At 37.7% G+C, this 22,715-nt stretch overlaps 1 protein-coding gene across 1 annotated transcript in view; it reads left to right on the top strand.

The window, feature by feature from the left end:
- The window catches only part of PMFBP1 (polyamine modulated factor 1 binding protein 1), a 509,524-nt gene that overhangs the window by 272,989 nt on the left and 213,820 nt on the right, over nt 1-22,715 (top strand). The window lies entirely within an intron of this gene.

Below are 22,715 nucleotides of genomic sequence, written 5' to 3'. Positions count from 1 at the left end.
CATAGGATAAAATTCAGACTCATTATCATGGCCTTTAAGAGTCTACTCCTGGCAACTGCTTATTTGTCCCACTGCTTTCTTCTCTGTCACTCCACTCCAGCTGTATTTAAATTTTTTTTAATATTCCAACTTGTTCTGGTCTCAAGGCCTTTACATTCTAATGGAACACTCATCCCCAGGATCTTCAGAGAGCTTGCTCTTTGATATCATTAATGTCCCAGCTTGAATGTCAACTCTGTAATAAATCATCCTGTTTCAAATAATTCCCCTTAACACTTTCTGTTCTATTAAATGGCTTCATTTTCCTTCATAGCACTTACAGCTACCTGAAGTTATATTTTTGGTTTGGTTTTTTGGTTTTTTTTTTTACTTTCTATTTTTTTACTCAGTAGAAAGTAAGTTCTGCCAATGATGAGATATCCTACTACTCACCATTATATCTCCTGCATATAAAACAATACCATACCTGGCACACAGTGAGTACTGAATAAACAAGTCTGAGAGATTTCGGGAGATAGGTCAGGTGTCTGATCAAGTCAGAATTAGTTACTTGGCTTGTCTTCTACTGCTGACCTGGGCCATGAGATGTCTAAGAATGACAGGTTCTAGTATAAACTAATTCCTGTAATCTGTTCTATACCAGGGAGCTTGTTCCAATACTTGTTAGTAGTTGGATGCTGAAATTCTGAGTGATGCCTGCTAATCAGCTAATTTGCTTGTTTCTATCAATAGATACTAGCTATTAGTTTCTCCTGCCCAGTCTCCACCTAAATTCCCTTACAAGAGCTTGCTTTTAAACCAGGAATTTTCTTTGCTTGCTTTGCCATCTCCTTGCTTAGCTTTTCTTTCTTTAACAAGCACAACAGCATGCTGCTGCATCTTCAAAGAGTAAATTAATTCCATCCGCAAAAGGGTCAAGTGCTAGAAAGTGCATAGCCATGCAGTTTGCATGGCAGGATACAGAAGATATGATGCTAATAAGATTCTAAGATGAGAACAGCAGACTGTCTCTGGGGATTCAGATGAAGGGGTCTGTAAATTTTAAAAGAAATGGTCTCCGAAAACTAATGATGTCTGCTTTCCAATTCATTAATAATGTGGAGTGGGGAGATGGGAGTGAGATCCAGGCCATGCTTTGAAATATCAAAATGTAACGAGGAAGAAAACAGTGAGAGTGATCTCAATGGGGTCATAAAGCCGGGAGAAGGAGGCAAACTGTAAGAAGATGTGGTGGTATTAGATGGGGGGAGGGAATCAATCCACCCCATGTGTGTATATTTATGTGCATATAGTACCTTTATCTATACATGAGTAGATAAAAAGTTCATCTGCTAGGGAAAAAAACACTGCAACATTGATAAGACTTTTGCAATTTTCATATTTAAGGTGATTCAGAGAGAATATTTCAAGTATTGTAAAAACACGTCCAAGTTGTCTGCCTTTCCATATTTACAAATCCTGCCCTTCACTTCTTTGCATTGCATATAAGGAACTGAGTAACAAGAACCTCAACCTTGTTTGTAGTTAATAGTGGAAGGAAAAAACCCTCAGGCAAAGCCTAATGAACCAAGAGCAATTCTCAGCTCTCCTCTGTAATATCTGCCGAGGCGGTGTCTTTCCAAGGGCTGCCTGGACATACCGTGTGACCTTGCTGCTTTACATCATTAAAATTTCCCATTACTGGAGTAGTGTTTGCATGGAGGGGCCGTTGTGCAGATATTACGGCTGAGTTTCTCCCTGCTGTATTCAGAGTCTGTGCTAATAGAAAATGCCTCTCTGCTTGAACAGTTCCCTCTAGCTGGGAGGTGTGCAGCAGTGGGAGAGTTTAGCTTTGGCTTTTATTTTGACAAAGCTATTACATTTTGCAGATTGAGGTTATGGTCTTTTCTCCCATCTCTGTATTTTATCTGTATGATATTTTCTGATCTCCCTTTTAAACCCCCATTAGTTACGATCGAGGCTCTGAGGTGGCAGCCTGCCTTGGAGCCGTGATATCGTCAGCTTTTCTTACAAGCCACTAAATAGACTGACTGATTCAGTAGTGTTCAGTCATGTGTAACCTTTCTAAAAGGGCTAACCTCAAAAAGGAGACACATGTGCCAGACAGACACTTGTGTGTTTGTGGATATGCGTGTATGTGTGTACATGTGTGCTACAACCCCAAAAGACCAAAAATCTTAAAAACGCAGCCAAAGCTTCTCTGCCACGTCTTCCTTCTAAGCCTGCTTCTTCAGCAGGTTGCCCACTGCACCATGAAGCTGTGGAGGCTGATAGCATTGATGGTATTTCCAAACCCCAGGCCCACCCTCAGCATGCTTTACTACCCTCCTCAGAAGCTTCTGTTCTGGCTATTCTGTTCTAAACTTTGTTTCATCCACAGTCATACTGTTACATGTTCATACAACTAATCTTATAACTTTGGCAGAAATTTTCACAATAATGAATGATTTTGCTTAGAGGGGGTAGAAATCTTTCACAGTATGGGTTATACAGCCATGAACTGTTTAGAACAAACTGAAAGGGTGAAATTCTTTTGCCATCCCTCCCAACTCTCTAAGCAAACCACAGCCAGTTAAGAGATTTTTGAACCCCAAGTTGTGGCTCTAGTTTCTAAAGCAATAAATGTGAACATTTCTTTCTCTCTGCTTTCCTATTTTATGTAAGCACAGTGGATTCTTCCCAGTAAATGCTTCTGAAGCTGTGAGCATAGCACAGCTACATACCTTAAACACTTCACTTTGTCCACTTCTATTGAAAGTGTGGGACATGGTGGCTAGAGTGGGGGCCACGGAGAGGGGGTTGTAGAGGTGAGGAATTTATTTCCCCAGGAAATCTCATTAGCAATGCAGTGCTTGTTTTTCATTGAGGTTTCTGCTCTTCGGCTTTGTTTTCGGCTGAGTAACCGAGCCTGAAAGCTGTCTGGTGACTCACAAAAGGTCACACTGAGAGTCGAGGGCACGAACCAGTGCACACTGCCTACCTGTGATTGATGTGTATTAAAGCTGTCTTGAGACACTCATAAACACAGCAAGGATCCTGTTCTCTTTTCATCAGTGCTCTTGACCAAGACTTGATTTACTGTTTTGAAATCAGCTGCTCCTTCAGTCTTTTACAATAGCTTCTTTAATAGCTTGTCATAACAGTTGATGACAATTTGGAAAAGCTCACATATTCAATATATTTTTTAAATTGACTTTGCACTATTCCAGGTACCAAGGCTTTATAAACAGTCTAATTGTTCCTTGAGTGTTTGCTGACCTAAAGGAAAGTGTTGATGAATCAGACCCTCCTTTTCTATCTATGAGGGTATTGAGATGTGTATTCAATATCGTAGCAAATCACTGCTGAAAATTGGTTCCATGTCCCTGAGGCTACTTACTTCAAAAGGTGAAACAGCAGAAATACCTGCCAGAAAAGCCCAACCAGCTCTGCTATTTCTTGATGATATTCTTACAAATTTTGTGTCTAAAGGGATTGAAACTGGATCGGAATGTTATAAGTGACAGTATAGTTCTTGTGCTGATAAAAATAATAATAATCATTTATACCCAATGGGTGTGTTTGTCAGTTTCATACAGATGGCTAGATGATAATGAAGTTTAAGATTGATGTTAATCTGACGGAGAGATTAGTTGTATAATCTCAGAAGAAATGTGTGCACAGGACATATAAGACTTAGCTGAATACAGTAACAATTTAAAATAAACCTCTCTTTCTGATCAGTTGGTTACTTTGTGATGGCCTGGGCAAGATGAGCTGCTCCCCGATGTCCCAATACCCACTTCCACAGCTGTGTCCACGAATGCCCACTAGGGATGACCTTCAGAATATCTAATAACCAATTGAACAGATACAGAATGATTCACCAGTCACAGAGTAGATGCCAGTGCTGATGTCCTAGAACATTCAACCAGATATCACCTCTGCTCCTTATCCTTCTCCACATATGCACATTCTACCTATCTTTCAATGCTTGGCTTAATTTTCACTTTTTACATGAAGACTTTCATGTTCCATACAGTTCTATTTCTTAATTCTTAATTCCTACAATATTTACATCCTATGCCTCCCACATGTCCCTATACCATATGCTACCTTCTACTGTGGTTTTACTTTCTTACATTCCCCACAGCACAGTGTTGTGCACATATGTTTAAAAAAATTTTTTTATTTTTATTTTTTTTTTCTTGGGCCGCTCCCGCGGCATATGGAGGTTCCCAGGCTAGGGGTCGAATCAGAGCTGCAGCTGTCATCCTAGGCCACAGCCACAGCCACAGCAATACCAGATTGAAGCCACATCTGTGACTTACACCACAGCTTGCAGCAATGCTGGACCCTTAACCCACTGAGCAAGACCAAGGATCGAACCTCATGGCTACTCATAGCGACTAGTTGGGTTCTTAACCTGCTGAATCACAATGGGAACTCCTCAGAAATGTTTTTGAGCATAGAATATTCTGATGAAAATACCCAAGGATGGAGTTCCCATCATGGCTCAGCAATAATGAAACTGACTAGTATCCATGAGGACACAGGTTCGATCCCTGGCCTTGCTCAGTGGGTTAAGGATCTGGCATTGCCTTGAGCTGTGGTGGAGGTTGCAGATGCAGCTCAGATCCTGCGTTGCTGAGGCTACGGTGTGGGCTGGCAGCTACAGTTCAGATTCAAGCCCTATCTTGGGAACTTCTGAATGCAGCAGGTGCAGACCTAAAAAGACATTAAAAAAAAAAAAGAGAGAGAGAGAGACAGACAGACAGACAGACAAAATACCCAGGGAAAACATTTCAAAGTGTCACATTTGGTGTAGACCTAATTTGAATTTCCTTTGTGGACTTGAACTTGGTATCCAAGTATCCTATTTTCTTTTAAAGGGGTCACCTGAAAAAAAAATTACATTTCAGCAAAGAATTATAGCATTAAGACAGTGTCACCAGTGCCTTTTCCACTAAACATTTTATTTTCTCAGGTACTCTACCTGTTTTCCAGATGTTAAGACACTTTGTTCCATTATCTTTAATTTGAGGTAGAATCATGGGTGCAATTGCTATAGCAATGGAGAGTTCAATTTTCACTAGAAACTTTGGAGAGTTGTGCACAAGATAGCTTATTCTATACATATTAGGTCATAGTTTCAGATCTGAGTGGCATGTATCGTTCATCTTCAGAACAGAAAAAAAATTACATATTCACCAAAAATTTGTAAATAGTCCCCAAGTATTTGGCTTTTTGTTGAAAGTTCAGTTTGGTTTTGGGGACTAGGAACGTTTCTCCCTTCAAAAATGCCATCGAGAGAGTCGAGGTTTCAAGCTTGCCCTACAGTGAATCATTATTAAAGCAAAGAAGGAAGCCTGGACTCTGCCAGGAGGGTTTTGGTAAAGAAAGGTGGAGATGCCTTCTCTCAGGAAGACCAAGAGGGCAGCACCTCCGAGGCCCTGAGTGTATCTGCAGGGGATGGCTAATGTATTTCTTTTGTAAAGCTAGAGTAGGGCATAAGGGGTCATAAAGCAAATGTAAATGGAAAATTACCCGTTGCTTCCTGAAAGCAACTAGGATAAGCCATGAAGGACAGTAAAATGAACATCAGAGGAGAATTAGGAGAAAGTTCTAATCCTAGCACTACTACATCTTCTCTAGTTGACGTTGAGCATGTCACTGCACCTCTCAGGGCCTATCTCCTCATCTACGAAATGAAGGGCTCTTTTATACAAGGCTTTTCTCAGCTAGAACAAAGCATGACAGTCCTCTTTCCTATATTATCTTGGCCCCAATCTTCATTCTACCCTCTTCCTGCTGCCTTTGTATCTCTTTGTATTTTTTTCATTCTGCTGAATCCAGCCACTCCTTCCTCTCAACCCACTTTGTTTCACTCTCCCTTCCCCACAGGCCAACCATAATAAAAAAGAGAGGTGGGAAATACTTAAATGCATAGTGGTTATCACAGGCCATAGACTTTCTTGTAAATATGTCCATGCTTATTCTCTCTTAATTTGGAAATCCCTTAGGAACTTATTTATTTATTTCCATATATTAAGGCACCTGATGGTTTTCCAAAATATTTAATGAAGACAATGATGTTGACAAGTTGAATAAAAAGATAATAGTCCCCACAGGTTCTTTTTGTTTTGTTTTGTTTTGTTTTGTTTTTGTTTTTGTTTGGTCTTTTTACCTTTTCTAGGGCCCCGCTTGCGGCACATGGAGGTTCCCAGGCTGAGGGTCGAATCAGAGCTGTAGCCGCTGGCCTATGCTAGAGCCACAGCAATGCCAGATCTGAGCCACGTCTGCGACCTACACCACAGCTCACACAACACCGGATTCTTAACCCACTGAGCAAGGCCAGGGATCAAACCCGCAACCTCATGGTTCCTAGTCGGATTCGTTAACCACTGCACCACGATGGGAACTCCTAGATAGCATTATTGATGCAAGTTGGCTGCTTAGAATTTCTGTCATTGGTTACTTGAGTCTCATTTTGAAGCTCAGGTTTTGGTACTTTAGTCAACAGTGCTGGTGGGATTATCCAATATTTGGATGAATATTTTCAAAGCTCAGTTTTTTTCATATAGGCCCCTTAAGTATTATAGAACAGTTTCCAAGCTGGTGCTTTCATGAGTCACTGATGTTCTGAAGTTCTCTGTCATTGTACCTGGGAAAGTTTGCAAGTAATGGCTAATCTGTCTTCCAGATCTGTTCTCTTCTTCCATCATAATAGGGTCATAGCAAGTGACAGAGGTAGTCACATTTCCTTGCTTCCTTCCCAGTAAGTATAATTAAATGAGTGCGTTCTCTTCAGTGGTATGATGTGTACCACTTAGGGTGAGTCTTTTAAGAAACCAGGTGTGCCATCTCTGTGCGCTCTTTTTCTATCTACTAGTTGGAAAGAAAGAGGTTTGGTGTATATTTCTCTGTTTTAGTGAGCAGTGGAAAAAAATCTTTCCTAGTATGCCCCCAGAAACTTCCTCTTACATCTGGAAGTCAAGGCTATACCAAGCTCCAAGGCTGTCTGGAAAATTGGGTATCTAGGTATTTAAGCCTCTGTAAGTGGAAGTAGGAAAGGGATAAAGGAGGTTAGGAATAGATAGCCAATAAACGGTGTCTCCAATAATGACTTAAACACAAAATGCAATAAATTTAAAGAAAAAAAAACAATTTGGATAGAGAAAATTAAAAACTTGAGAAGTAGAAACTAATGAAGTAAGCAAAAAAGCCTGAAAGGACTACTGAATAAAGCCATTTCCTGGTTCTTTAAAAGTACAGTTGTGCAATCTCTGGCAATTCTGAGCAACCACAACAAAAAGAGACACATGAACTCCAGAAGATAGGTAAGATTAATATAGGCATGGAAAAAAAATTTTCAAGTGTGAAAGAAAGGTAGATGTGAATTAATGCCAACAAATTTGAAATCTAAACTAAAAGGCTGATTTTTCTGGAAAAATGCATATAGCAAAAATTGGCTCAACAAAACACAATAGTGTCAGAGAAGAAATTTTAAAAGTAGTCAAATATATATCCCTCAGGGAAAAAAACGATATTAAGAGATCAAATGATATTATGAGTAAATTATCTCAAAATTTAAGCAGATAATTCTTAGGTTAAAAATTTTTTCCAGGAGTTCCCATCATGGCTCAGTGGCTAATCAATCCGACTACAAACCATGAGGTTGCAGGTTTGATCCCTGCCCTCACTCAGTGGGTTAAGAATCCGGCATTGCCGTGAGCTGTGATGTAGGTCTCAGAAGAGGCTCAGATCCAGTTAGACCCCTAGCCTGGGAACCTCCATATGCCGTGGGTGCAGCCCTAGAAAATACAAAAAGACAAAAAACATAAATTTTTTTCCATAATATAAAAAAATAGAAGTCTTCACCACTAACTCTATGTGGTTATCATGGTATTGATTATAAATTCTATAAATAATAATGAATAATAACCGAATATGCCAATTTAATCTATGAACATATGTTTAAATCCTAAAGAAATCTACATGCTTTAAAAGAAAATAATATGTTTTAGAATTCCCATTGTGGCTCAGTGGTAATGAACCTGACTAGTATCCATGAGGATGCAAGTTTAATCCCTCGCCCTGCTCAGTGGGTTAAGGATCTGGAATTGCTGTGAGCTATGGCACAGGTTGCAGAAACAGCTGGGATCTGGCATTACTGTGGCTGTGGTATAGGCTGGCAGCTACAGCTCCAATTTGACCCCAGCGTAGGAACTTCCATATGCTGCAAGTGTGGCACTAAAAAAAGAAAGAAAGAAAGAAAAAGAAAAAAGAAAATAATGTATTTCTAACAGAATAAGATTCAAGTTTTTGATTAATTAAAATTCATGTCTGGAATGCAAGGATAGTTTATCATTAAGAAACCTATTATTTGAATATTTTACATTATCAGGTTAAAGTAAAAAACTACATAATCATATTAGAAGATGCCAAACAGTTTAACACCTATTCTTAATTAAAAGAAAAATTTAAAAACCCTTTAGCAAGCTGAGAAAAGATTAAAAATCAACCCACTAATCAAATAAAATAAAGGTATATTTCAGAAGTCTGCAATAAACATTACAATTAAAAGTGTTTGGCAGAGATAGCTAGCTGTACTCTACTACCAGTCCCCTTCATCTTCCTTAGTAATATAAACCTGATTTTTAGACAGGTTCTTGGTTGTCTGGCATTAAAAAAACGCATTTCTCAGTTTGCCTCGCCCACTGGGTATAGCCATGTGACTGGATTGGTTAAATCTAACCAATGGATATATAAAAATAAAAGTACCATGAGCAACTTCAAGGAACTGTCCTTTTCAACAAGGGTGGATTTTAAAAGCCCACATTATCAAGCTACAAACATAAAACACATGTTTTGATACCAACTATGTAAATAGTAAGAAGACACATGATAATAAATATAACTCTTAGCTGCACATAAAAATTATAAAAATATTTTAAATGTGCATAAGGGTGAAACACACCAATATCAGAGTGAATCAGAAGGAAAAAAGTTGAGGAGTTCCCGTGTCGTGGCGCAGTGGTTAACGAATCCGACTAGGAACCATGAGGTTGCGGGTTCGGTCCCTGCCCTTGCTCAGTGGGTTAACAATCCGACGTTGCCGTGAGCTGTGGTGTGGGTTGCAGACGCGGCTCGGATCCCACGTTGCTGTGGCTCTGGCGTAGGCCAGTGGCTACAGCTCCAATTGGACCCCTAGCCTGGGAACCTCCATATGCCACGGGAGTGGCCCAAAGAAATAGCAAAAAGACCAAAAAAAAAAAAAAAAAAAAAAAAAGAAGAAGAAGGAGAAAAGTTGGTCCTTTAGCTGTATGTCTGATATTTTATTTCCTTAAAATTAATAAGAGCAAAAGCAAGAGAGTCCTGAGCCAAATATGGCAAACAAAGTTATTAAATGTGGGTCATATTAAATGACTCAGCAACTAAATTATGGTCATATTATTTTATGTGCTTTTCTATAAGCATAAAATATTGCACACTTTAAAAAATTTAGTTGTAGAGAATAAAAACTTGAAACAAAAGGAAGTCAAAATAAAACAGCAGGGGTGTATGTAGAAAGAGGGAGCAGAAGTCCCAGTCCCACTGCTTTGTTCTCAGATTCCAGGATGATTGAACATATATGAGCTCCAGGGCTTGGCCTAATTGTCTCCTCCGTGAGTAAATAAATGTCCCAAAGCAAAGGCTAAAGGTAGTCTCTTTGATTTGTCATATCCCAGAGATTATTCTGAGGAGGGAATCAATTCAGATGCTCTAATTGCTAGCAATGGATTATTAAATGATTACCATCAGTGTAAAGTTACACTTATATCTCTATTTACTGCAGGATTTGTTTTGGTTTTTTGAATGTTAGTTTTGCTCAATTTATGTAATAAAATTAAATCAAGATAGTAGAAACTAAAATCTAATACAACCCCTTCATTAACAGCAACACAAACCAGAAAAGGCCTGAGAATCAATAACAAGAAATATGCAAGACCAATGTGGAACAAAACTATACAAATGTACAGAAAATTATGAGAGGAAATCTAAACAAGCAGAAAGATCTATTCTCTAAATGAGAACATTCAATAATTTACCAATGTTATTCCTCCTCATGTTAATCTATACATTTAAATGAAGTCTCAGTAAAGTGGACCTTGATAAGCTAATTCTGAGATTCATCTGAAATAGAATCTCCAGGAATATTTTTCTTTCTTTCCTTTTTTTTTTTTTTTTGGTCTTTTTGCCTTTTCTAGGGCCGCTTCCCACAGCATATGGAGGTTCCCAGGCGAGGGGTCCAATTAGAGCTGTAGCCACTGGCATACACCACAGCCACAGCAACCCGGGATCCAAGCCACGTCTGCAGCCTACACCACAGCCTACAGCAATGCCAGATCCTTAACCCACTGAGCAAGGCCAGGGATCGAACCTGCAAACTCATGGTTCCCAGTCAGATTCATCAACCACTAAGCCACAACGGGAACTCCAAATCTTCAGGAATATTTTTCAAAAGACCATGAGGAAAAGTGATCCATATCAGATATCTAAATATACTGTAAAGCTTTAATAATTGAAACAGTGTGGTATTAACAGATAAATAGAAAAATGGAACAGAATAGACAGGCCAGAAACAGATTAATATATATGAAATTTTAGTGTAATAAATTTTGTATTTCAAATCAGAAAAAGGAAAAATAATATATATGCATATATTACTTAAAATATTATAGCTTAACTGTCACAGTCACAGATGTAAATCCCAAATGGATTAAAGAGTTAAACAATGAACAAATTTATAATACCATCAGAAGAGAGTATAGGAAAATATTTTATGGTGGGGTATGTCTTCTTAAACTAAAAATAATATCAAGAAGTCATAAATAAAATGTGCAGGTTGGGTTTCATAAAAATTGAGGCAAGCTGGGAGAACATATTTGTTAACATGTGTAATTGGAAATGGGTTAATAAATAATCGGAATATATAAACAGATTCTAAAAATCAATCAAGAAAAAATCCAATTGAGAGTGAGAAAAAGTTATGAAAAGACAATGTAGAATAAGAACTAAAATGGCCAACATAGATGTAAAAAATTCTCCATCTCATTAACAATCAGGCAGAATGCAACTGCAAAGTGAGATTTGCTGGTAGATTGGTCAACACTTTGAAGATGAATGTTCCCTGGTAATAGAAAGAGCCTGGGGAAATGAATACTCTTGTACATCCATTTCTTCTCTCTTCTCCTTTCCTCCTTGCTCACTCCAGTCCTGCCATACTGGCCTCCTTGCTCTTCTTTCTTTTCACTTCAGTTAATAAATTACTTGCTGAAAAAAAAAAAAATTACTTGCTGTTCCCTCTACCTTGGTCCTTTTCCCTCAGATAGTTGTGTAGATTACTCCAATACTTCAGGCTTTTCTCAGAGATTGTCTTTTTTGGCAAGGTATCTGTACCACCTAACTTAAATCTGCAACCTACCCCTACCACTTGTAATACCTCCTGTACAGCTTTATTCTCCTCCATGTTAGATAGGGGGTAGCTGGGGGGGTAGGTATGTAGTTAAGGAGCCACTGCGTAAATCCTTGAATGACTGAAAAAATACCACCACTGGAGAAAGTGTAAATTGGTACAAATTTTTGGAACATTTTGCATTTAATTAAATACCCAAATAAATAAAATATGAGTACTCTCTGACCTAGCAATTCAACTTCTACATATCTGTTCTTAAAATACATTTCTACACAGAGATATGCACAAAGATGAGCAAGTATGCTGAGTGCAACATTGTTTTTAATAATAAAAAAGAAGCTAACAACTGGAAAAAGGTTAAATAAAATATGGTGTATTTATACAACATAATACTAGGCAGCTATTATAAAGAACAAGGTAGGTCTGTATTCATATGTAAAGATATTCCTGTGTTATGTAGAAAACCACAAAAAAAATCTAAAATATAATCCGGAAAACAATCTAGTATATGTGGATATGTAGATATAAAGATGTAGACACAGATAAACACATGCATACATAAAACATATGTAAATGTAACTTTAAGATACAAAGGATGCACACCAAATTGTCAATAATTTATTAACTTCTTTCTGTGGAGAGAAGGGGTTTGACTGTTGGAGAGCTGGTACAGGAATATATCCTATATATTTCCATACTGTTTCAGTCTTTTACAATGAGTATATTCATGTATTACATTTTTAATTAAAAAATAGAATGTCTGGAAGGTTATCTTCTTGCAATGTCAGTCTCACTCATTTGTATCCTGAAATGCTCTCTTGGGTAGCAGTGAATGAGATGAAGTAATGGCCAGTGTGCTGGGAATTGCATTTAGAAGAGCATTATGCTAGGGAACATTAGTCAGCCACGTGTACCCCATAGAAAAAAAAGGTTGAGAATTGTGTTCATGGCCCCATTGTTTCATTTCCTCCAGCAGCATCTAGAAACAAAAGAAGCTTCGTGTTTTACTGTGGTCACAATGTGTCAAAAGTGCAGAGAGAGTTTTTCGGTGTTTTTGTTTTTTTTTAGTTTAGACATATTTCAAACCTATAGAATAGTTCTTTGTGCTGTATTCCGAGTAATTTTAAATAAATAAATGCTTCCTTGTTAACATCAAATACAGTGAAATAAATTGCAGGGCTCCAGGTGCATAAATGAGTATGCTGGCAGTCCCTTCTTTTAATTCTCATGTGTGGTTCAGAAAATATACAGTACGCTGACTCACCTTTGCAGAAATTTTAATGTTTCCTTCTGTGCATTTATTGTCATTTGTTGTATCGGTTCTTTACAACTTATTCACAAGTCTGTGTGTGCTAACACATGAGAAACACACACACACACACACACACGCACACACACACGCACACAGTTGCTTACACAGCCAGAACTGCCTGTTTGAATCCTGGGCTTTTTTCTGGATAAGCATTGCTTGACCTTGCATCTTTTCGCCTTTGACATCCTTTTAATGACTACCCAGGGTTACGACTCACTGACCCATGGGCCATTGGTAACCTTCTGGGGCAGCTCTTTAAATCAGATCCCCTTCTCTTCCTCCTTTTTTCCTTGATTTGACAGGCTGGAATTAAGTTGATAGGATATGAGAAAGAGGAAAGATTTCCATTTAGATGTATTAATATTGAAAAAAATAACCAAAATAATAAAAATGATGACTAATATTATTGAGCACTTGCTGTTTGCCAAGCACTATTCTAGCCACTTTATGGAACTCATTTAATCTTCCCAACAATTCTGCAATCCAGATACTATCATTATTATTATTTTGTCCATTTTACAAATGAGGGAAGTAAGGTATAGAGAGATTAAATAACTTGCTTGAAGGTCATACAACTAGCAAGTAACCTATATCTGTGTCTCCACACAGAATGGATTATTTTTCAATAAATAAGATTATATTTTAGATATTTTTCCTTGATTTTTTTCCATCAGGATATCTCCATATGTGTACATAAGACACATCTTGTTCTTTATAACAGCTGCATTGTATTGTGTTACATACATAAGCCATATTTTACTTAGCTTCTGGCCACATCCCTCCACTACTATCTCCCTCATAAAACCAGACCTAATGACCTGAGCTCTATCTTTCCATGACTTTTTAAAATTTATACTGACATAAAGGTATGCATATTCTTACATAGGGGTCTTGTTTGTGTGTGTGTGTGTGTGTGTGTGTGTGTGTGTGTGTGTATGTGTGTGTTGGTTGCATTTCCAATAATTCCTTTCCCCAGAATTCCCTTCCCTGTATGGTTTTGAGCTAAGATTGGCTAAATAGAAATTTGTATGAGATATGAAAGGCAAAAATGAAGCATCAGGAATGATTAGATTGGGAAGGTTGGTATAGGGTAAGATACTGTAACAGTTTATATACATTTTTGTAGATCTGTTGGCTTGCCTCGTTGGCATCAGGTAGAAGCTGGGCCCACAAATTCTTCAGTTGCCACAGGATCTACTCTGTAAGCTTCACCTACTCTTAGGTCAGCTGTATGCTCCACTCCATAACCAAAGGCATCAGCTCTCTGGCAGGTTGCCTATATCTTCAAAGTTGCAGGTTTGAAGGAAGTGAAAGAAACCACCGGGTTTCAGTTTGGCCTCCTATTCCAGTTTATCCTTGGAATGGCATGCTACTTCATACCCATCATTGCCTTCCAACTGCCTGCCCTAAAGACTTCAGGCCCAACACTGGATGCAGAAGTCATATATCAGCTATTTAACCAGCTCCACCTTGCCATCACATGAGGTAAAATTCCTATGATAAATTTGTTACTCTCTATGATGCCTAGAAGTTCTCTTTCTCTGATCTAACCCTGATTACAGTGTGTCTGTTTGTTTCTATCTAAATAGAATCAAATTATACACATCCATCTTTAACTTGGTTTCTTCACTGATAGACTATAGAGATTCTTACCTCTCTCTTCAACTCCCATACATTTTTCTGTGTATATTTATACACAATCACACTAAAAGATAATTTTTTTCCTTCTAAGAATCTGACTCTAGAAATATGATCCTAGAATATGACTCTGGAATATGATTCATACATTTTAAGTTTACCTGATGTGTTATTTTTCTTTTTGCCTCTTTTTGTTTGTTTGTTTGTTTGTTTTGTCTTTTTTCTAGGGCCGCACCCACAGTATATGGAAGTTCCCAGGCTAGGGGTCTAATTGGAGGTATAGCCACCAGCCTACACCAGAGCCACAGCAACGCCAGATCCAAGCCACATCTGTGACCTACACCACAGCTCACGGCAACGCCGGATCCTTAACTCATTGAGCACGGCCAGGGATCTAACCTGCAACCTCACGGTTCCTAGTCAGATTTAACTACTGAGCCATGACAGGAACTCCTCTTTTTTCTCACCAGCTCCTGTCTTATGTCCCACATCCAGCTGCTAGACAACTTTGCGTATCCTTCAGGGTTTTTTTCTCTTGCTCTTAGATCAGTATATGAACTAGGGCAAATGCTAGTACTTACATACCCCCACCAAAATGAGCTACAAATGTTTCATATATTAAATTCTCACATATGTTATGATCTATTTCTGAGTTTTCTATCCTGTCAATTTATCTATTCTCATGCTGATACCATATCGATTTAATTACAAAAACTGTACAGTATGTTCTTACATATAGTAAATAACCCCACACACATATACTGTCCCTTTACATATCTTTCTCAATTATTCTAGGATATTTATTCTTACATATGAGGGTTTTTTTTTTTTTTTTTTGGTCTTTTGTCTTTTGTCTTTTTAGGGCCACACCTGTGGCATATGGAGGTTCCCAGGCTAGAGGTCCAATCGGAGCTACAGCTGCCAGCCTACCCCAGAGCCACAGCAATGCCAGATCCGAGCCGTGTCTGCAACCTACACCACAGCTCACAGCAACGCCAGATCCTTAAGCCACCAAGTGAGGCCAGAGATTGAATCTGCAATCTCATGGTTCCCAGTCAGATTCGTTTCCACTGTGCCGCTATGGGAATTCCACATATGAGTTTTAAACTGATAGGAGTTAAAGATTCTGTAAGGATTCTAATTGGAAATATAATTTTCTTTTATATTAATTTGTGAGAATTACCACTTTATCACCTGTTTTTCCTGAGAACATGAACTGTTTTTCCCATTGCTCAAATCTTGTTTCATATCCTCCAGTAAGATGTTATAGTTTTATTCACATAATGCTGTGCTTTTCTACTAATTTTATTCCTAGTTATTTTATATTTTTGTCACTATTGTGAACAAAATACTATTATTTTTCCATTTTTATTCCTAGGTCTATATTGCTAAAATACGGAAAACATTTGTTTTTACCATTTATCTTGTACCCAGCTGCCTTAACAGATTACTTTTATTAATTCTGTCAGTCAGAATTTAGGCAGAGAAGTGGAACAACTAGTATTGTGAAAAGAAGTTTAATTGTAGGAACAAGACCTTACATAATTGTGACAGATGTTAGGAAATAAAGCTCCAAAGGAAAAGTTGGAGAATCAGAAAAAAGTTACTACCTAGCTTTCGTCAAGATGTGTTAATGGCAATCTGGAAAGCTAGACACACCCAGTGCCAGAGAGGGAACATGAAAGGGAAGCGGCAGAAAGTTTCTGGAAAGCTACACCTTTGCACAGATCTCACTTCTGAAGTCTTCAGCCAAGCATTATTGTAGGGCCTGGGGCACTTTTGGTTAGTGGATCTAGCAACCAGGAGGTAGTGTTGAAAGTGGAATAGAGGAAAACAACAACAAATTGGAATTCACTGGGCACCTCTGCTTCTGCCCTTCATCATATCTGACTCAAAAGAACTTAAGAGATAGTGGCTACTACTCCAGTTCCATCTTCCAAGTCTCATTTGGCTTTCGATTTTGGCGAACTCTTGCACAAAACCACAAAGGGAAGGGCTTCTGAAAAACATAGTCCCCTTTGTAATCTCATTAATATTAGAACAATTCGGCACACTCTTTTCCAATGCATATGCATGTTATTTACTTTTCCTGGCCCCTTGCAGTTGCTAGAATCTCTAAGATAATATTAAAATAATAATTACTATCAATGGACCTTCCTAGGGAGTTCCAACTTTTAACTTAAGTGGTTTTAGAGGGTTTTTTATTTTAGAATGATGCTGTCTTTTGGTTTCTGGAAAATCAGCTCTGTTGTACATAAATAGATTCCTTCTGCTTATTACTTAGGGCTAACTTTTTTTTTTTTTTTTTTTTTGTCTTTTTGCTATTTCTTTGGGCTGCTCCCACGGCATATGGAGGTTCCCAGGCTAGGAGTCGAATCAGAGCTGTGGCCGCCGGCCTACGCCAGAGCCACAGCAACACTGGATCCAAGCCACATCTGCAACCTACACCACAGCTCATGGCAACACCGGATCATTAACCCACTGAGCAAGGGCAGGGATCGAACCCGCAACCTCATGGTTCCTAGTCGGATTCGTTAACCACTGCACCACGACGAGAACTCCAGGGCTAACTTTTGAACTGTGTTAAATGTCTTTTTAACATCCATATAGTGACATAGTAATTTTGTTTTTCCTTTTGGATGTGGTGATATAATGCATTATGTTGATAGATTTCCTGATATTAGTCTTCTTTGGTCATAGTGCATTATTATTGTAGTGCATTATTGGAGTGCATTTTTTACTCTCATAACTTTTGCTGTGTATTAAAAAACGAGATTACCCTTTTACTTTTTGAAAATGTATCTTTTTATTGAAGTATAGTTGCTATATCATATTATATGTTATAAGGTACCATCTACATGCACATTATTTCCCACAAAATAAACAATTTTTAAGTGTTATAGTTATTATAAAATATTCACTATGTTCCCCATGTTGTACAGTATATCCTTGTAGACTATTTTATACCTAATAGTTTGTATCTCTTACACCCCATCCCTTCATTGCCCCTCCCCCCTTCCCTCTCTCCTGGTAACTACTAGTTTGTTCTCTATATCTGTGAGTCTGCTTCTTTTTTGTTATATTCACTAGTTTCTTATAATTTTTAGATTCTACATATGTTATATCATACAATACTTGTCTTTGTATGACTTGTTTCACTTAGCATAATGCCCTCCACATTCATCCATGTTGCTGTAAATGGCAAATTTTCATTTTTTATGACTGAGTAATATTCCATGGTGTAGACATGCCACATCTTAGCCATTCATCTGTTGATAGGCATTTATGTTGCTTTCTTATCTTGGCAACTGTAAATAATGCTGCTGTGAACATTGGGGTGCATGTATGTTTTCAGATTAGGGTATTGATTTTTTTTTTTTTGGAGATACACCCTGGAGTGGAACAGCTGAGTCACATGCTAGTTCCCTTTTTGGTTTTTTCGAGAAAACTCCAAATTGTTTTCCACAATAACTGCCCCAGTTTACATCCCCACTAACAGTATATAAGGGTTCCGTTTCTCCATATCTTCACCAACATGTTGTCTTCTTTTTGCTGATAGCTATTCTGATAGACATGAGGCAATATCTCATTGTGATTTTAATTTTCATTTTCCTGATGAATAGCACTGTTGAACATCTTTTCATGTGCCTATTGGCCATCTGCATATCTTCTTTGGAAACATATGTATTTAGTTCTTCTGGCCACTTTTTACCTTTGTTGTTTGTCTTTTTTATGTTGAGTTGTATGAGCTGTTTATATATGTTAGGTATTCATCCCTTATTGGTCATATCATTTGCAAATATTTTTCCCATGGAGTAGGCTGGCTTTCATTTCTCAATGATTCCCTTTTGCTGTGCAAAGTCTTTTAAGTTTCATTGGATCCCATTTATTTCCTTTACTTTAGAAGACAGATCAGAAAGAAACACTGCTCTCACTTATGTCAATGAGTGTTCTGTCTGTGTTTTCCTCTAGGAGTTTTAGAGTCTAATCTTATATTTTGGTCTTTAATCCATTTAGAGTTTATTTTTGTATATGGTATTAGAAAATGTTCCAATTTCATTCTTTTCCATGCAGCTGTCCTTATAACTTGTGCTTATGTATTTAAAAATATGATTACATTTTTAACTTCCTCTGTGTGAATTGAGAATATTTTTCTGGGACACTTCACAATGAAGACTCAGTAATTTGAATAGATCATCTGAGGAATTTATAGGTGACAAGCAGGATAGGCAAAAAGAAGGAAAATCAATGTTCATGCTCATGACATCTTTCTCATGGGTTGACTTCTGGGTTCTGAGATAAATTACTCAATGCACAACTGATATGCAGTCTCTTATGTCTTTCTCGTCAGCATATTTATTATTTCATTACATACTCATTAATCAGAAGGACCATCTGCTATGATGCTTTTGTTTTTGTTTTTTTATATTTTTGTTACACGTACACATGTACACATTCTATTTTTGCACATTATCACGCTCCACCATAAGTGACTAGACGTAGTTACCAGTGCTACACAGCAGGATCTCATTGCTAATCCATTCCAAAGGCAATAGTTTGCATCTATTAACCCCAAGCTCCCCATCCACCCCACTCTCTCCCCCTCCCCCTTGGCAACCACAAGTCTGTTCTCCAAGTCCATGATTTTCTTTTCTGAGGAAAGATTCATTTGTGCCTTATATTAGATTCCAGATATAAGTGATATCATATGGTGTTTGTCTTTATCTTTCTGACTTACTTCACTCAGGATGAGAGTCTCTAGTTCCATCCATGTTGCTGCAAATGGCATTTTGTCATTCTTTTGTACGGCTGAGTAGTATTTCATCGTGTATATATACCACCTCTTCCAAATCCAATCATCTGTCAATGGACATTTGGGTGGTTTCCATGTTTTGGCTATTGTGAATAGTGCTGCAGTGAACATGCAGGCACATGTGTCTTTTTTAAGGAGAGTTTTGTCTGGATATATGCCCAAGAGTGGGATTGCTGGGTCATATGGTAGTTTTGTGTATAGATTTCTAAGGTATCTCCATACTGATCTCCATAGTGGTTCTACCAGCTTACATTCCCACCGACAGTGCAGGAGGGTTCCCTTTTCTCCACACCCCCTCCAGCATTTGTTATTTGTGGACTTCTTAATGATAGCCATTCTGACTGGTGTGAGTTGGTGTCTCGTGGTAGTTTTGATTTGCATTTCTCTAATAATCAGGGATGTTGAGCATTTTTTTCATGTGCTTGTTGGCCATCTGTGTATCTTCCTTAGAGAAATGTCTTTTCAGGCCTTTTGCCCATTTTTCAATTGGGTTGTTGGCTTTTTTGCTGTTGAGCTGTATAAGTTGCTTGCATATTTTAGAGATTAAGCCCTTGTCAGTTGCATCATTTGAAACTATTTTCTCCCATTCTACAAGTTTTCTTTTTGTTTTCTTTTTGGTTTCCTTTGCTGTGCAAAGCTTGTCAGTTTGATTAGGTCCCTTTGGTTTATTTTTGCTCTTATTTCTGTTGCTTTGGGAGACTGACCTGAGAAAATATTCATAAGGTTGATGTCAGAGAATGTTTTGCCTATGTTCTCTTCCAGGAGTTTGATGGTGTCTTGTCTTACATTTAAGTCTTTAAGTCATTTTGAGTTTATTTTGGTGCATGGCGTGAGGGTGTGTTCTAGTTTCATTGCTTTGCATGCAGCTGTCCAGGTTTCCCAGCAATACTTGCTGAAAAGAAAGATCAAAGAGGAAATCAATAAAATAGAGATTAAGAAAAAACAATAGAAGAAATCAATAAAACCAAGAGCTGGTTCTTTGAAAAGGTAAACAAAATTGACAAACCTCTGGCTAGACTCACCAAGAAGAGGAGAGAAAAAACCCAAATAAACAAAATCAGAAATGAAAAAGGAGAAGTCACAACAACAAATACTATAGAAATACAAAAAACCATGAGAGAATACTATGAACAATTGTATGCCAGCAAATTTAACAACCTAGAAGAGATGGACAGCTTTCTAGAGACCTACAGCCTGCCAAAACTGAATCAAGAAGAAATAGATCAATTAAATAGACTGATCACTAGAAATGAAATTGAATATGTCATAAAAACACTTCCTACAAATAAAAGTCCAGGACCAGATGTCTTCACAAGTGAATTCAACCAAACATACAGAGAGGAACTTATACCCATCCTCCTTAAACTTTTTCAAAAGGTCAAATAAGGAGGAACACTCCCAAAGACATTCTATGACGCCACCATTATCCTAATTCCAAAACCAGACAGAGATACCACCAAAAAAGAAAACTATAGGCCAGTATCTTTGATGAATACAGATGCAAAAATTCTCAACAAAACTTTAGCCATCCGAATCCAACAACATTTTTAAAAGATCATACACCGTGACCAGGTGGGACTCATCCCAGATGCACACGGATGATTCAACATGATGTTTTCATATAACATTTAATTAATCATTCATTTGGTGCTATGATAGAGGAAGGCATTCAATACAAAATGCTCTTCTAATTACTTCCTCTGAATTCAGTAGGAAATAATCACCAGTTTCTAGTCATTGTTCAATAAAACTTAGTATTTATACAATGTTAAAAACTTAACTTTGATTCCATAAAGTCCTCACTAGGAATCTAAGTTTTTTCATGTATGTCTACCGCAGTGACTTCACTTCATTTGTATCAAGTTCATTCATGAGCCTGATGTTGTCACTCAATAAAGAATCCAATCTGCTACTTTACATGTCCTCTAAATATGTAGATTTCCTACTTGAACTACTAAACGAAAGCAGGGATCTGTGTACCCTTATAATTTGTAGAGTCTTTGGTGTAAGGGAAAAGGAAAAGTTTGCCTTAGTTCTCTCTTGCCTTTGTATGGGGAACAAGTAGATACAGGCTTATGGGACAAATACCAGGCTCATGTTGAAAGAGCTCAGAAACAGAGCAAGGACTTTTAGGGGTCAAAGAATCCATAAAAAGCAAATTGTGCCTGCCTCAAGCTGTGGTGTTAATATTAGTAGACAGGATGCTACAGAAGTGAGAGGGAGAAAACTATAAAAAGTGATATTTAAATTGCTGTGAAGCTTGAATCTGAGCCATTTTTCATTATTCTAGAACCATTACTAATATGAGGGATGCAGAGAAACCCAAGCCCAATGAAAAGCCACAGGAAGCTACAGAATACATGAAAATCCCAGCTGGTGAATAAAATCTATCACGTTGGCAAACAGTATGAGTGAAAATCTTTTAAACATGCATCAGTTGCAGGGGCCAAGTATTGAGAAATACAAGATTAAGATGATATTGGGGAAAACTAAGGGTCACCCATGCTCACCCCTCTAAGAAAAGCCTGCCTATGCTGTCTTGAGTCACACACACTTAGGGTGATAAGGCAAGCTCAAGACACGTCTTTCTTATGATGTATATATCAAAACATACAGCAGCGGTATTATGGCTCAGCTTCTTGAACTGAGTAATTTCTAAAATGAAGATTCAATATTAAATAATTATGTTGCTTTATTCTCAGAGTTATAACAGATCTAAGTGCTAAATTCCTTTAAATATATTGTCCTTCATACTAAGCTGGCAATATCATAAAGATAATAACTGAAGTAGAATATTTAACAAATAGTTATTGATCACCTACTATGTGCAAACCCACAAAGATGTATCAGACATAGTCCTAGACTTCCAGGAGTAAAACTTCATGTTCTAGTGAGGGAAATAGACAGACATAACTAACTTTTAACACCAAGCCGACTGTAGCAAGAATAATAATAGAGTGGAATTTTATCAGGGTGTGTCAGGGGGAGGTGAGGAAGGGAGGATGAATGAAGATGATAGTTTACATCACGTTCCAGTGTGATCTAGGAGTTCTCATCTTGACTTCATTACTAACAAGTTGCGTGACCTTCTGCAGGTCTCCGGGCTTTCATTTTTTCATCTATAAAGTGAAGGAGTTATTTTATAATGATCTCTCAGGAAGCCCGTCAGAACAAAGTCTCTTTAATTTTATTATCCTCTTCACAGAGCATAATGAAAAGAGTAAAACCGTTCTCCCAAACTTAAATAAAAGATTGCTATCAAGTAGTTTTCGCAGCAGAGCATCTTACATTTACTTTGTACTGCACCTGTCTCCTTCCTATACACATTGCTGTGCAGGAAAGTCCATTCTATACACTGGAAAGTCAAAAGAATCTGTCTTAAAGTAGCATAGTAGACTCTGGGGTAAGAAATGTCAAAATATAGAAAAGTGTGAAGAATAATACTTCAATCACTTACATTCCACACTAAAAAATAAAATATTAATGGTAAAGTTAAAGTCCTGTAACCACCAACC

Source organism: Sus scrofa, chromosome 6, assembly GCF_054392235.1.
Source record: "Sus scrofa isolate SSC_HxYL_T2T_F1_AM1 chromosome 6, Sscrofa_HxYL_maternal_Yorkshire_Landrace_v2.0, whole genome shotgun sequence".
NCBI lineage: Eukaryota > Metazoa > Chordata > Mammalia > Artiodactyla > Suidae > Sus > Sus scrofa.
The sequence above is the reverse complement of the archived record's forward strand: the minus strand, read 5'-3'. Positions and strand labels throughout refer to the sequence as shown.